The following is a 13,110-nucleotide window of genomic DNA, read 5'->3' on the forward strand; positions in this document are numbered from 1 at the left end:
AATGATTAATATTACTGGATTTCTCCCTCAGTTTCAGTTTTATTAGTTTATTGAATATATTCATTTTCTCCCTTAGAGTTAGTATGTTTTCAGGTAGAGTTTTAGAATATCCTGGATTTTAAAAAGGTAATTATAACATCTGTAACAGACACTGAATTAGCATGTTAAGACAGTGACCTAAAATCTGTACTTTAGCGATGATCAACATGGTTTTCACGATCAGTTTAGGGACTAATGTCTTAACATAAGAAGTACTTGAGTTTTTAAGTATACTTTTTTACAACCCAATGAAAACTTGTAAACATAAAAACTTTAGTTTTTGATTCAAGTGTCTAGTGATAACCCCAAGGCTGGAGTGCTTAGGAAGTAAACATTCATTTAAGAAGTATTTCATTTAAGAATTTTTTCAGGCTGGGCATGGTGGCTCATGCCTGTAATCTCAGCACTTTGGGAGGCCAAGCAGGCGGATCATGAGGTCAGCAGGTCCAGATCACCTGGCCAATATGGTGAAACCCTGTCTCTACAAAAATACAGAAATTAGCTGGGCGTGGTGGTGTGTGCCTATAATCCCAGCTACTCAGGAGGTTGAGGTAGGAGAATTGCTTGAACCCAGGAGACAGAAGTTGCAGTGAGCCAAGACTGGCTGACAGAGAGAGACTATGTCTCAAAAAAAAAGTATTTCATTTAAGCAATATTCATTTAAGAAGTATTAGGTAAATGTTATTTAAGATGTATTTCTTAAGTATTTTATGAATACATGCCAGGTAAGGGGGCTGTGGTAAGCATGCTGAAGATTTTTCTCATTTCTCTCAATAGTTAAATAGCTTTCAGATTCAAAAGAATTTAGAGTGATTGAATATTTCATGGGGGAATTCAATTTTATGAAGATCTAGAATGCTTTAAATTTTATGAGAAGTCCTGAGAAATGAAGGCTGTGTATTATGTATTCATTATTTTTGTTATGGCTTATTAGCCTTGATGTGTTTAGGGAAATTATTGTGCTATTTTTAAGAGCATGTGCTTTGGAGAAGCACCATTAGGTGCTAAGCATTGTCCCAGGCACTTGACATGCAACGGTAAATACGACAAACACTGACATAGGCCTTAAAACTATTTTCCAACCATTACAGGTCCCAATGGTCTTGGCCTTCTCTGTGTCCCACAGAACTAAATCTCTTTATTATATATTTTAGTACCAAAACATACTTCAGGGTTGTTTTCTCTTCTATGAATGTGCCTAACCACAATGCTAAACACAAAGTATATTCAATAAAAATTGACTAGTTGAATTGAATTACGCATGAGGTGCATTTTCAGCGAAAGGCTTCCAATAAAGTGCAGCACTTTCTATTGTATGCCACAAATACTCTGTGTCACTGAAAGAAAAGACAAAGTGGTGTATTTTAAGCTTGGATCACATATTTAAAAGTTAGCAGCAGTAATATTCTATATGTGGTTTTTCCATATTTATTTCTCAGAATCATAAAAATAGGATATATTAACCCTGGACATTTCTCAGGGTTTGGCTATAGTTTTCTAAAGATGTTTTTAGAGGAGTATATGCTTTCTTGCTGTAACTCCTGTTTTGTGTTGAGCCAACACTAGTGCAACAATATTTCCCTCTTTATTTTACATGAGTCAAGTTTACATTGACATTTACATTAGTCAAGCTTACATTATTCACGGTTTTGGTACATGCAGTGTGTGTGTATGTGTGTCTTTGTGGATCATGACAATATTATATGCATGCCTTAGCATTTTTATATTAGTAGTTTATTTAACAACTTACTAAATTTTCTATATCAATATGAATATTAATAAATGTGATTATTTAAATGATTCTATAATATTTTATCATACAACATCACTACATGAACAGGCTCCAAATGTTACAAATTTAAGTTACCAATTTTGTCGTCATAATAAAAGTGACCACCTAGGTAATGAATATTTGTGTTTCATATTTTTTTCTTGCAAATTTCTCTCTTTTCATCGCTTATACATAACAACAATAATAAAATATAAATTCATAACCCCATGTTTGAGTAATGGGTATGCTATTTGCAAGTGACAAAAAGCCACATTGTTATTCACTCTGTTCCTCCAATTTCTGGGTCAAAGACCAAAATTCATAGTGGAAGAGATTTTGGCATCCAGATGGGGTGGCAACCAGGCCACAGGAAATGTTTTCTGACAACTTAGAGATTCACCTTTTGGAAATATAACATAACCATTGCCTAGGAATCTGAAAACATGAGATGTTATTCACAACGTAAAAGCAACTAAACTCAAAATGTTGCTTGTCACGTAAGAGAGAAAATGAAAATCAATTTCAACTCTCTGTATAAAAGGAGAGCAAAGAAATAACCATGCATGCTTCTGAAAGCATTATTTTCTTATAAGGATTAGGGTAAAAAAGCATTTTTTTTTTAGGATAACAACTAGTCTATATTTATTTTGAATCTTTAAAATCAATTACTAACAAAGACTAGAAATAAAGAATTATATTGCCTCTAAGTATAGATGAACTATTCTTTATAAATACAATAAGAATATTGAAGCTATTTGTACACTAAGAAGGTAATCAACTTAAATGTAACTGAATATTAATGTGTGTGTTAGCATATGAATTAAACAGCATTTAAACTTTCAGTGAAAAAAGATGATAGATCGATAGATCTTCAAAGGGGATTTTACTGAATATTTGTGTAGCTTAACTATAAGTAAAAATAATTGAATCATAGAGTACATTGAATTTTAAGGATAAGAAATTTTTTAAGAACAAAATAATTTAGTTTGTTTGCTTCACCAGTATGAAAACTGAATTTTAAAAAATAAGAGTCAGTTTCGCTGAAGCTTAAACTATTTAAAAAGAGTAAAATCTTCCTCTGCTTAAATGAATGATAATTAAAATAACTTTTGAGACAATTTATTGATTGAAAGCTGAATAAGAATCACTGGCAACATAGACGTTATAAAAATCACAGGTCAGGAAGAGTACTGCTTTTCTTTTAGGCCTATATGGAGAACATATCTAGCAAGTAAATATATGTAAGGCATAAGAGTTTACCTGCATTTCTAATATGATAAAGTTAAGTGAAATGTGAAGATTTCAGAGGGCAGCCATAAATGTCATTGTAAGTAGAGTTAGAATACAGATTAGGAACAATTTAACCAGTTAGAAAAGCTAACGGAAAGGTCATGCTACTCACAAAGCATGAGGATTTCAATTTTCCTGACATTTCCTCTAAGGATGTGAAGTTCACAATCTCCAAAGGACCATTTAAGTTCTATCTCATAAAACTGGAAGACTTTCTTTTTTCACAGTCAATGACCAACTAATAAGACAAGTGATTAGAGAGTAAGCAGTCCTAAGAAACAGAGCAAATATAATAAAATTACTTGGCATTTTTGAATTGGAAAGTATACTAATTTAATCACATTTAGATAGTTTGATGAATAAAAATATTGGAGCCTGAAGGAGATCTACTGAATATCAGAATACTACATTAATTAAATATTATAAATAATAGAAAGCAAATTAAAACATAAGACTGAAGCTACAGAGGGCAAATTCCAGTTATTTATTTGGTGTCTTGATCAGGTTATTTAATTTTTTTGAGTTAAAATTTTCATATTTTATAAACTAAAATAAATACACATTCATTTCAAGATTCTTTTTTTTTTTTTTGAGACGGAGTTTTTGCTCTTGTTACCCAGGCTGGAGTGCAATGGCGTGATCTCGGCTTACAGCAACCTCCGCCTCCTGGGTTCAGGCAATTCTCCTGCCTCAGCCTCCTGAGTAGCTGGGATTACAGGCACGCACCACTATGCCCAGCTAATTTTTTGTATTTTTAGTAGAGATGGGGTTTCACCATGTTGACCAGGATGGTCTGGATCTCTTGACCTCATGATCCACCCGCCTCGGCCTCCCAAAGTTATGGGATTACGGGGTTGAGCCACCATGCCCGGCCCATTTCAAGATTCTTGGGGCACTAAAGTAATGACATATATAAAAGTTCTTATTATATAGTTAATATATATTTATAAAGTTTTAAAAGCATAGCCTAAAAATAAATTGTACAATACTGCATGTGATTTGGATAAATAACTGAAAATAAATACATAATGGAAACAAAATAAATATATTACTTTCAGGCTTATATATGTAAAATTATGAGAACAGAGAATTGATATGGTTTTGCTGTGTTTCTACCCAAATCTCATCTTTAATTTTAGCTCCCATAATCCCTAGGTGTTGTGGGAGGGACCTGGTGGAATGTACTTGAATCATTGAGGCAGGTCTTTCCCACACTGTTCTCATGATAGTGAATAAGTCTCCTGGAATCTGATGATTTTATAATGGGCTGTTCCCCTGAACATGTTTTCTTGCCTGCTGCCATGTAAGATGTGCCTTTGCTCCTCTTTTGCCCTTCACCATGATTGTGAGGCATAAAATCAGGTTGTATAATATTGCATGTAAGTTTGGATACATAATTGAAAATTACATAATGGAAACAAAATAAATATATCTTCCCCAGCCACGTGGAACTGTGAGTCCATTAAACCTCTTCCCTTTATAAATTACCCAGTCTCTGGTATGTCATTATTAACAGCATGGGAACAGACTAATACAAAATTTTTCTTATATAATCAGAATAAAATGCTTAATCTTAGATATGTGAATAATAAAATAAAAAACCTTCTTATCTTTTTTTTGAAATTATGTCTTTACCACACAATTTTATTTTTATAATTTGACTAGATAAATTAACACATTGTATAGTATTTTTGAAAAATATGTCTTCATTTTGCATTTAATAAGTCCCAGTCTTTCTTAAGCAATAAGAACATTGGAATGAAGATAAGAATAAAGTAGAATTGCAATGTTCCTTTATATTTCCACAAAAGGAGAATAGTTTGCATTTATATCCAATTATATTTTCATTTAAATATGTTGAGAAGAGTTGAATAATGTCTTGCCTCTGACATATGGAAGTACAAATACCAGGCCAAAGGTACAGCATTTTAAAGACTTGTCTCTGGAATGCCTGCTTTCCAACAGTTAACTTGATTCCAATTAGAAATACTTGCTTATTTCTCTCCCAATTAAAAATTATTGGCCTTGTATTATTTGCATATCCCAGGTACTGAAAAACTGAAATGATATATTTTACTAAGGAGGAAAATATTAAAAATAGTTCCCTTGTTAGTAAGTTTTGCTGATGTTATTCTTTCTAGGTCTCACATATTTTTCATGCTAGAATAGCTCTGACATTATTTCTTATTATTAAGTTTAATATCACTGTCTCATTCACTAAGTCTATTGTTCATCTGTCATACTTTATGCTTCTATATTTTTGGCTTTATATAGGAAACCAGGGAAGATATAAATGTTCCACATAAAAATCAAATTCATGTATGACGCCATCACTGAAATACCAGAAATGGTTGCTTGGAAGCTGTAAATTCCATACAAATATTCTTATGGCAATCAAGCTAGAAATGGGGAATGAGGGAAAGGCTTCCTCAGTTTGTAAGTCTCTTAATTCAGAATTGCAATCACCCTGTGTGTTTGCAGAGGAAATCGAGAGTTAGTAAGCTGCTTCATTTTAATGCTTGAGAACATGTGGAGAAAGGGAATACTGGACATTTGGAAGAGATCACAATAGTGTTGCAGAAACTACGTTTTAGATTGAGAACTGCTCTTACATGTAATTTGTCCTGAAAGTTTGATGGGAAAATCTTAGAGTTCTTTCACCAGGACACTGCTACAAGTAATAAAAGCTGCAAAACAGAATGCCAAGCAACACTCTTGAAGGTAAGATATAGTATGTTAAAGGCTCTTGGACCGTTTATAGGTTATTTGGTGAATGTAAATATATCATATATTACTACACTTTTATGTATGCAATCACTTAATTAATTTAAGAAATACTGTACTTACTTGCTCCTTATTTCATTGTATATGCCAATTTCAAAATATACCACATGAATGTACTCTGTCTTAACTACAGAAAAGGGGAAAAATATTTTTCAACCAAGCTGGTAAATACAACGTTTAAAATGTTTATCACAAAGAACATCTTTTACATTTAGAATACTATTCTGCCATCTAGAGGAAAACCAAGAATCTAACACCCAATTGGGGAAAAATTAAACTACAATGAATTCTTTATACTTAGAATGCAAAATTATGGTAAGTAAATAGTGTAAAGGGCCAAGCATGGTGGCTCACGCCTGTAATCCCAACACTTTGGGAAGCCAAGGAGGCAGATCAGGAGGTCAGCAGTTCGAGACCAACCTAGAAAGCATGGTGAAACCCCATCTCTACTAAAAATAAAAAAATTAGCTGGGAACGGTGATGTGTGCCTGTAGTCCCAGCTACTCGGAGGGCTGAGGCAGGAGAATTGCTTGAATCTGGGAGGCAGAGGTTGCAGTGAGCACAGATCGCACCATTGCACTACAGCCTGGATGAGAGAGTGAGACTCCGTCTCCAAAAAAAAAAAAAAAACAAAACTGTAAAGGCATCGTCAACAGTAAGAATTTTTTACTAACCGTGTTAATGTAGATCATAGAAGTAATAGCAATAAAAAGATAATATTTACAAAAATAAATTGACACACACACGTGCTCAACAGCGAAACAAGTAAAATGTGAATATACTGACCTTTGCTTCTTTTTATTATACAGATGATATCTAATCTTCAAATATATTACATCTGAAAATTATTTGCTCTCCTTGTCTCATTAATAAAACTCTTTGGCTGAAAATCGATGTGTTGGAATGCAGTATCTAACTGCTGATGCATTTTTCTTTTTAGATGATTGGCCTTTATGTTCAATGCCATAAATATATTAAAACTTACTGGCACTCTCTACACCTCCTCATATATAACAAGAGCAAAAAGTACTGACCGTGCATTCACAGATCACTTTCGTAGAGTGTTTAAGTTTTAAAAAATATTTCTAATCCAGTATTGCTTTTTCTTAAGGAAGTAAAAGAGGTATTGCTTAAATAATTTTTCTTGGAATAGCAGTATGTGAATTTTTTTATATAAAAAATATCTATATATTGATATATATATAATCAAGAAATAGAATATTACATATCATGTAATATACAATATACTATATTATATAAAATTATATAATATATAATCAAGAAATAGAAGTTTATTTCTCTAGCTCTCTATATATACATGTAATATAAAATATAGAGGGGGGGGACTACATAACAATATATAGATATTAATGCATCACTAACATTTGTAATTATTACTGCTATTTCTTGCCTATGTTCAGCTTAGCACAGTCCCTTTGTGTACAATCTGCAATTTTGGGCACAAATATAAAGGAAGGTGCATGAAAAATCATTTTTCATTATTTTGAGTGAATTTCTGTTAGAGAACAAGAAAACACTCAGTAGCTTGTACTGAACTCCTGCTGTCTTTTAAAAGATCTTCATGCAAATTGGAATTTTTATATTGGTTACCTTGTGCAAAGAAACTAATTCAGTGAAGGTCAATTTATCTCAAAGCAACTGTGAAATGTGTAGTTTGTTGAATTCATCTATTACTTCATTGAATGGTAAAATAAAATGCAATTCAGTCTAGTTGAAATCCAAACTCTTAAATTGACCATTACTCATGAATAAAATAAAATATGTACTGTTCAAAATAATTGGATAATGGGATCTACTCAGTCATCAAATAAATGACTTTTTGGAAACTTTTAACAAGAAAGAATATATTAATATTCTTTGATTCTTCTCACGTAAAGAAATACGTAGGCCAGGAGAGGTGGCTCACACCTGTAATCCCAGCACTTTGAGATGCTTAGCAGGTAGGATCACCTGATGACAGGAGTTTGAGATCATCCTAGACAACATGTTGAAACCCTGTCTCTATAAAAATACATAAATTAGCCGGGCATGGTGGCACCTGCCTGTAATCCCAGCTACTTGGGAGGCTGAGGCAGGAGAATTGCTTGAACCTGGGAGGCAGATGTTGCAGTGAGCTGAGATTGTGCCCTGCACCCTAGCCTGGGTGACAGAGAGAGACTCAGTCTCAAAAAAAAAAAAAAAAAAAGAAAAGAAAAAGAAAAATGTGCTCTTTATTTTCTATTCATATCTCAGTACAGTTTCACTGTGTCCTTTGAATTATTAACACAATATTTAAAATGATCTGTTCCATCTTTTTAAAAAGGCTCTTTAAATGTAAAATAGAATACAGATGCAAGAAAACTGTAAACAGCAGTTATATAACTTAATAAATTACTACAAATTTAATAAGATAAAAACTACAAAATCAAAGAAATATAACTAAGCCACAAACAGCAGAGGCTCCTCATTGTCTCGGATTTAGTCTCAAAACCACCCTTTCCCTCAAGATTAGCCGGTATCCTGACTCTTATATTAGTCATTTCCGTTCATAAATTTAATCTCCAGGTGTGGTTCCCAAATTACAGTTTAGTCTTGCCAACTTTATTTTAATTTTGTTAAGGTCTTTTTTATTTTATGGATTCCCTTCTGTCCTTTTTGTTTCCTTGTAACTTATTTGCTGAAAATCATGTGGTGTTTGACCTTAAGGGTTTTCTGCAGTCTGGATTTGCTGATTGCATACTCATTTCAGGATGTTTTCTCTCATCTATACTTTTGCAAATTGCCAATTGGCCCCAGAGTTTTCATCAGACTCATTTTCAATTCCTTTGGCTAGACAATATAGGTATTGTCTTGTTTTATCAAGAAGCATGTCTTGTGGTATTATCAGTGGTTGACTTTAAAGGACTAAATCAATTGCTGCCTAGTGAGTAGCAAAATAGCAATAGTAAAATTAAAGGTAAAAACATGGTTACACTACTGCCTGAGTCCACTTGGACCGCTATAACAAATAACAACAAACTGGAAATTTATTTCTCATACTTCTGGAGGCTGGAATGTCCACAGCCAAGGCAGAATCAGTGTCTGGCCAGAGCAATTTCTGGCTCATAGACAGTGTCTTGTTTCTGTGTTGTTACATGGTGAAGGGAGAAGGAGTGTCTCTAAGACCTCTTCCAAGGGCATTAATCTTGTTCAGAAGGGATCCAACCTATTCTCTTTTCTCAAAGGCCGCATCTCCTGATACCATCCAATATGGGAGTGAGGATTTCAAAATAGGGATTTTGGGGAGACACAAATACTCAGACCATAGCAACTACTATTTGGTTTCACAGTACTATAACTCCTTTGGAAGGACAGGATAAATCTTTTCCCTTTATATCTTGTTTTAAGGATAATGATTTACTTCCCTATCATTTCCCTAAAATTGACTAATTATTATTATTCAATTATGACTTTAAGCATATTTGGTGATTTAAATTAGTCTTACATGTTACCACTTTTGGAGTTTGAGTTGTATCATAACTGCCCAGTGGCAGCCTCTTCAATGACACCTGAGTCCTTTCGACATAACCTTTAACAACCTAAAAAAGAAAAGGCATGTCTATTACTGGCACAAAGATTATTTATCTCAATTTTTATTGTTTATATATATAATAGGTCTATAATCTAATAAAGAAATTTATATGCACATACATGCCATGAATATAAATCATCCACATTCAATAGATATCAACAGAAGAAGATACATAAAGGACCCAAATGTTGGAACTACTAGGAAAAAAGTACTTATAAATAACTTTGCATTATGAAGAATCTAGTGGAAAAGGTATCAAATATACATGACCATATATAGAATGTTATAATACACAGAAATGGAAACTACAAAACTGAGATAATGAAAATGCATGCATGTTCACACACAAACACACACACACATACACATATGTGTAAGGAATGAGACTGTCCTTAATGGGTCATCAGCCAATTGAATGCAGCAGAGAAAATAATCATTGGATTTCAAGACAATTAGGTCTTTCAAGTTATTCCAACTGAATTTTTTTTTAAGTTGGGAAAAGAAACAGAACAAATATATAACTGATCTCAAAGAAATGAAAACTTATTTCCACACAAAAATCTGCTCATGAGGCCGGTCGTGGAAGTTCATGCCTGTACTAGCACTTTGGGAGGCCCATCACCTCAGGTCAGGCATTTGAGACCAGCCTGACCAAATGGTGAAACCCGGTCTCTACTAAAAATACTAAATTAGCTGGGTGTGGTGATGCATACCTGTAATCCCAGCTACTCAGGAGGCATTAATCTTATTCACAAGGGGCCCAACCTATTACTTCTCATTTCTCAGGAGAATTGCCTAAACCTGGGAGGCGGAAGCTGCAGTGAGCCAAGATAATGCCATAGCACTCCAGCCTGGGCAACAAGAGCAAAACTCCACTTCAAAAATAAAATTTGTTTATGAATGTTCATTACAAACCTTATTTGTAATATCCCAGAACTGGAGACAGTGTGATGGGGTTCAGGACATGTTACACCAAAATATGGTACGGGGGCATTTGAGGAACAACAGATGCAGAAAGGTCACTTTCACCTTCCTGCTGCTCTTCTCTCCTGAAGCAAGTCATAAAATCTTTATTTCAGAGGCACTTTCCTTATGCCTGGAGAAAAAGGAACATCCATATCCTAGAAGACACAGAGACGTCAAGAAGAATCTGAACATACAGGCCTTAAAAAATTCCCAGAACTTAGTTAATAACCATTAGATCAGATTCCCATTGTACAGCCGTACTTCTACATGACTGTCTGCCTTTCATTAAACCTAGCATAAAAATGCATGGGGTTTTCTTTGAATCTTCATTTTTGAATGCACCTTTGTTACATAACACGTATTAAATACATTTGTATATTTTTCTCTCATTAATTTGTCTTTTGTAATAGAGACCTCAGCCATAAACCTTTAGTTGAATTAGAAAATATTATTTTTTCTCCCCTTAAAAACACAAATATCCTTCAATCAATAAATTGTTAAACTGTAGCATATCTATTCAATATCCACCTAATTTAGTAATACCTAAAAATACGTAGTAACAAACTATTAATACATGCAACACCATGGATGTATCTCAAGAACATTATTCTGGGTGAACAAAAGTCAATCTTAAAAAGTTGTGTGGCTTCATTTATACAACAATTTCAAAATAAGAAAATTAGAGATATGGAGAACATATTAGTGATTGATACGGATTAAGAAAAGGGTAGGAGGCAACTTTAAAAGAATAGCACTAAAGTATTGCCTGTCCATTTCCAACTTTTTCAATTAATTTTTGACAGCACTTCATATATATATTACTTTTTATTATTACTCCCACATTTTTGTGTATTCATAATTCTTTATTTCATCAGTATATTTTAATACACTGTGCTGTACTTGTCACAGATTTTTTAGATTGAAATTTAATTCACTTGTTTTTCTTCTTTATTTGAGAAGTAAAGTTTATGAATTTTCCTCTGGGTTTTTTCTAGATTGATTACACAGATTCTAGTATGTTGGATTATCTTTAATGCTATTTTCAATATGTTTTGCAATTATATATACTTGTGTCTCCCTCAGGCAGAAACATAGTATAATGGCATGTTTTCTTTTTGCCACGTAAATGGGGGCTGTTTTTTCAGCTGTGTTTAATTTCTAATTTTATTGCATTTTGCTCCAATGTTTTATATAATTTTCATTTTTATAATTTATAGAATTATTTTTAACATAGCCTAAGATATGGTCAATAACAATATTATTTTTAATTTAGTTAAATAGTTTATTCCCTAATAAAGGAGTTCAATATATGAGACAGTATGTGTATGTATGAATATATATAAATATGTGTGTATACACACACACACACACACACACACACACACACTTTCTAGGTAAAAAGAGTATAAAATATTTTTTGATTCCCAGAACTATTAGGAGTGATATTACTCCATTAATGATGAATGTTATATAGCATTTCATTCTATACATATGTTAAATGTTAAATATGTCCATTATGCTGATAATTGGTGAGTTTTCAGTTTGAGGCTATGATGAACAGAGCTGGTAACAGCAGCTAACTAATGGTCATGAAGTGAACATATTTATGCATTTTCGCTGGCTTTAAACCTAAAAATGGGAATTCTGTATCATAGGGTATTCAGATGTTCCTCTTCAAGAGATGCTGGCAAAGACTTTTTCAAGGTGGTTGTCAGATATTCTCTTTCAACCAGTATTCTGACTTTTCTGGCTGCTAAATGTTTTTCCCAGTATTTTGTATTTAATTTAAACAATTTTAACAATGATAGTAGGTAATATATTGTCTCCAGTGAAATGCTTGTTCTTTTGTCTATTTCTACTAGAATAATCTTTTTGAAATTGATTTATAATAAATCTCTATATACTTACTAATGTTTATAGCAACTTTTATATGTTATTGATAATAATACTTCCTTAAATATCTTTACTGTGAATATATTTTCTCATAATTTGGATACATGATTTCTTAAATGTAATGAAGTCTAATTTACCAGTTTCCAATTTTTTACTTGAGTGCTCTCAGTGTCCTGTAAAAAGCTTTGTGCCTCTCTCTAAAGACATACAAATATTCTCTTATGTATTCTTCTCAAAACTTCAGAGATTGCATTTGTATATTCAGATCTAAAATTAATATGGATTGATTATGTTTATCCTTGCAATTAAGGATCAAGAGAAAATTATTTTCTATGCAGTTTTCCAATCCACTTGACATTATTTAGTAACAAAATCAACCTTTCACCACTGTATTTATGAGAATCTACTTCTGGATGTAATATGCTTTTTAAAACATTAATAGACCTTATGGCTTAGAGCTGTTTCAGGTTTGTAGGAAAAAATGAATGGAAACTACAGTAAGCTGCTATGTACTCCTTTAACCCAACACTCCTTCCAGTTTCCCTTATTATCAATGTCTTGAAATACTATGGTATATTTCTTACAATTGATGAGAAAATATTGATACACTATTATTAACTAAATTCCATAGTTTCCATTAGGCTTCACTCTTTGTATTGTATAAGCTATGGGATTTGACAAAACCATAATTATAGTACCATACCCACTTATTTATCCCTCCCTCCCTTCCCACTAACCACTGAAAACCACAGATCTTATTTTTATTTTGTTTTCCAGAATGACATAGTTGGAATCA

General features: G+C 32.9%; 1 long non-coding RNA gene across 2 annotated transcripts in view; it reads right to left on the reverse strand.

Annotated features, from left to right (window-relative positions):
- Positions 1–7,233: 7,233 nt before the first annotated feature.
- LOC108589297 (uncharacterized) overlaps positions 7,234–13,110 on the reverse strand; it is a 456,699-nt gene continuing 450,822 nt past the window's right edge. For both annotated transcript variants that reach the window (XR_013525681.1, XR_001908479.4), the window contains 2 exons: positions 10,371–10,576; positions 7,234–9,462 (listed from right to left, as the gene is read on the reverse strand). This is a non-coding gene — a long non-coding RNA (uncharacterized LOC108589297). The remainder of the gene's footprint in view (positions 9,463–10,370; positions 10,577–13,110) is intronic.

The sequence above is a fragment of the Callithrix jacchus genome, chromosome 1 (genome assembly GCF_049354715.1).
Source record: "Callithrix jacchus isolate 240 chromosome 1, calJac240_pri, whole genome shotgun sequence".
Lineage (NCBI taxonomy): Eukaryota > Metazoa > Chordata > Mammalia > Primates > Cebidae > Callithrix > Callithrix jacchus.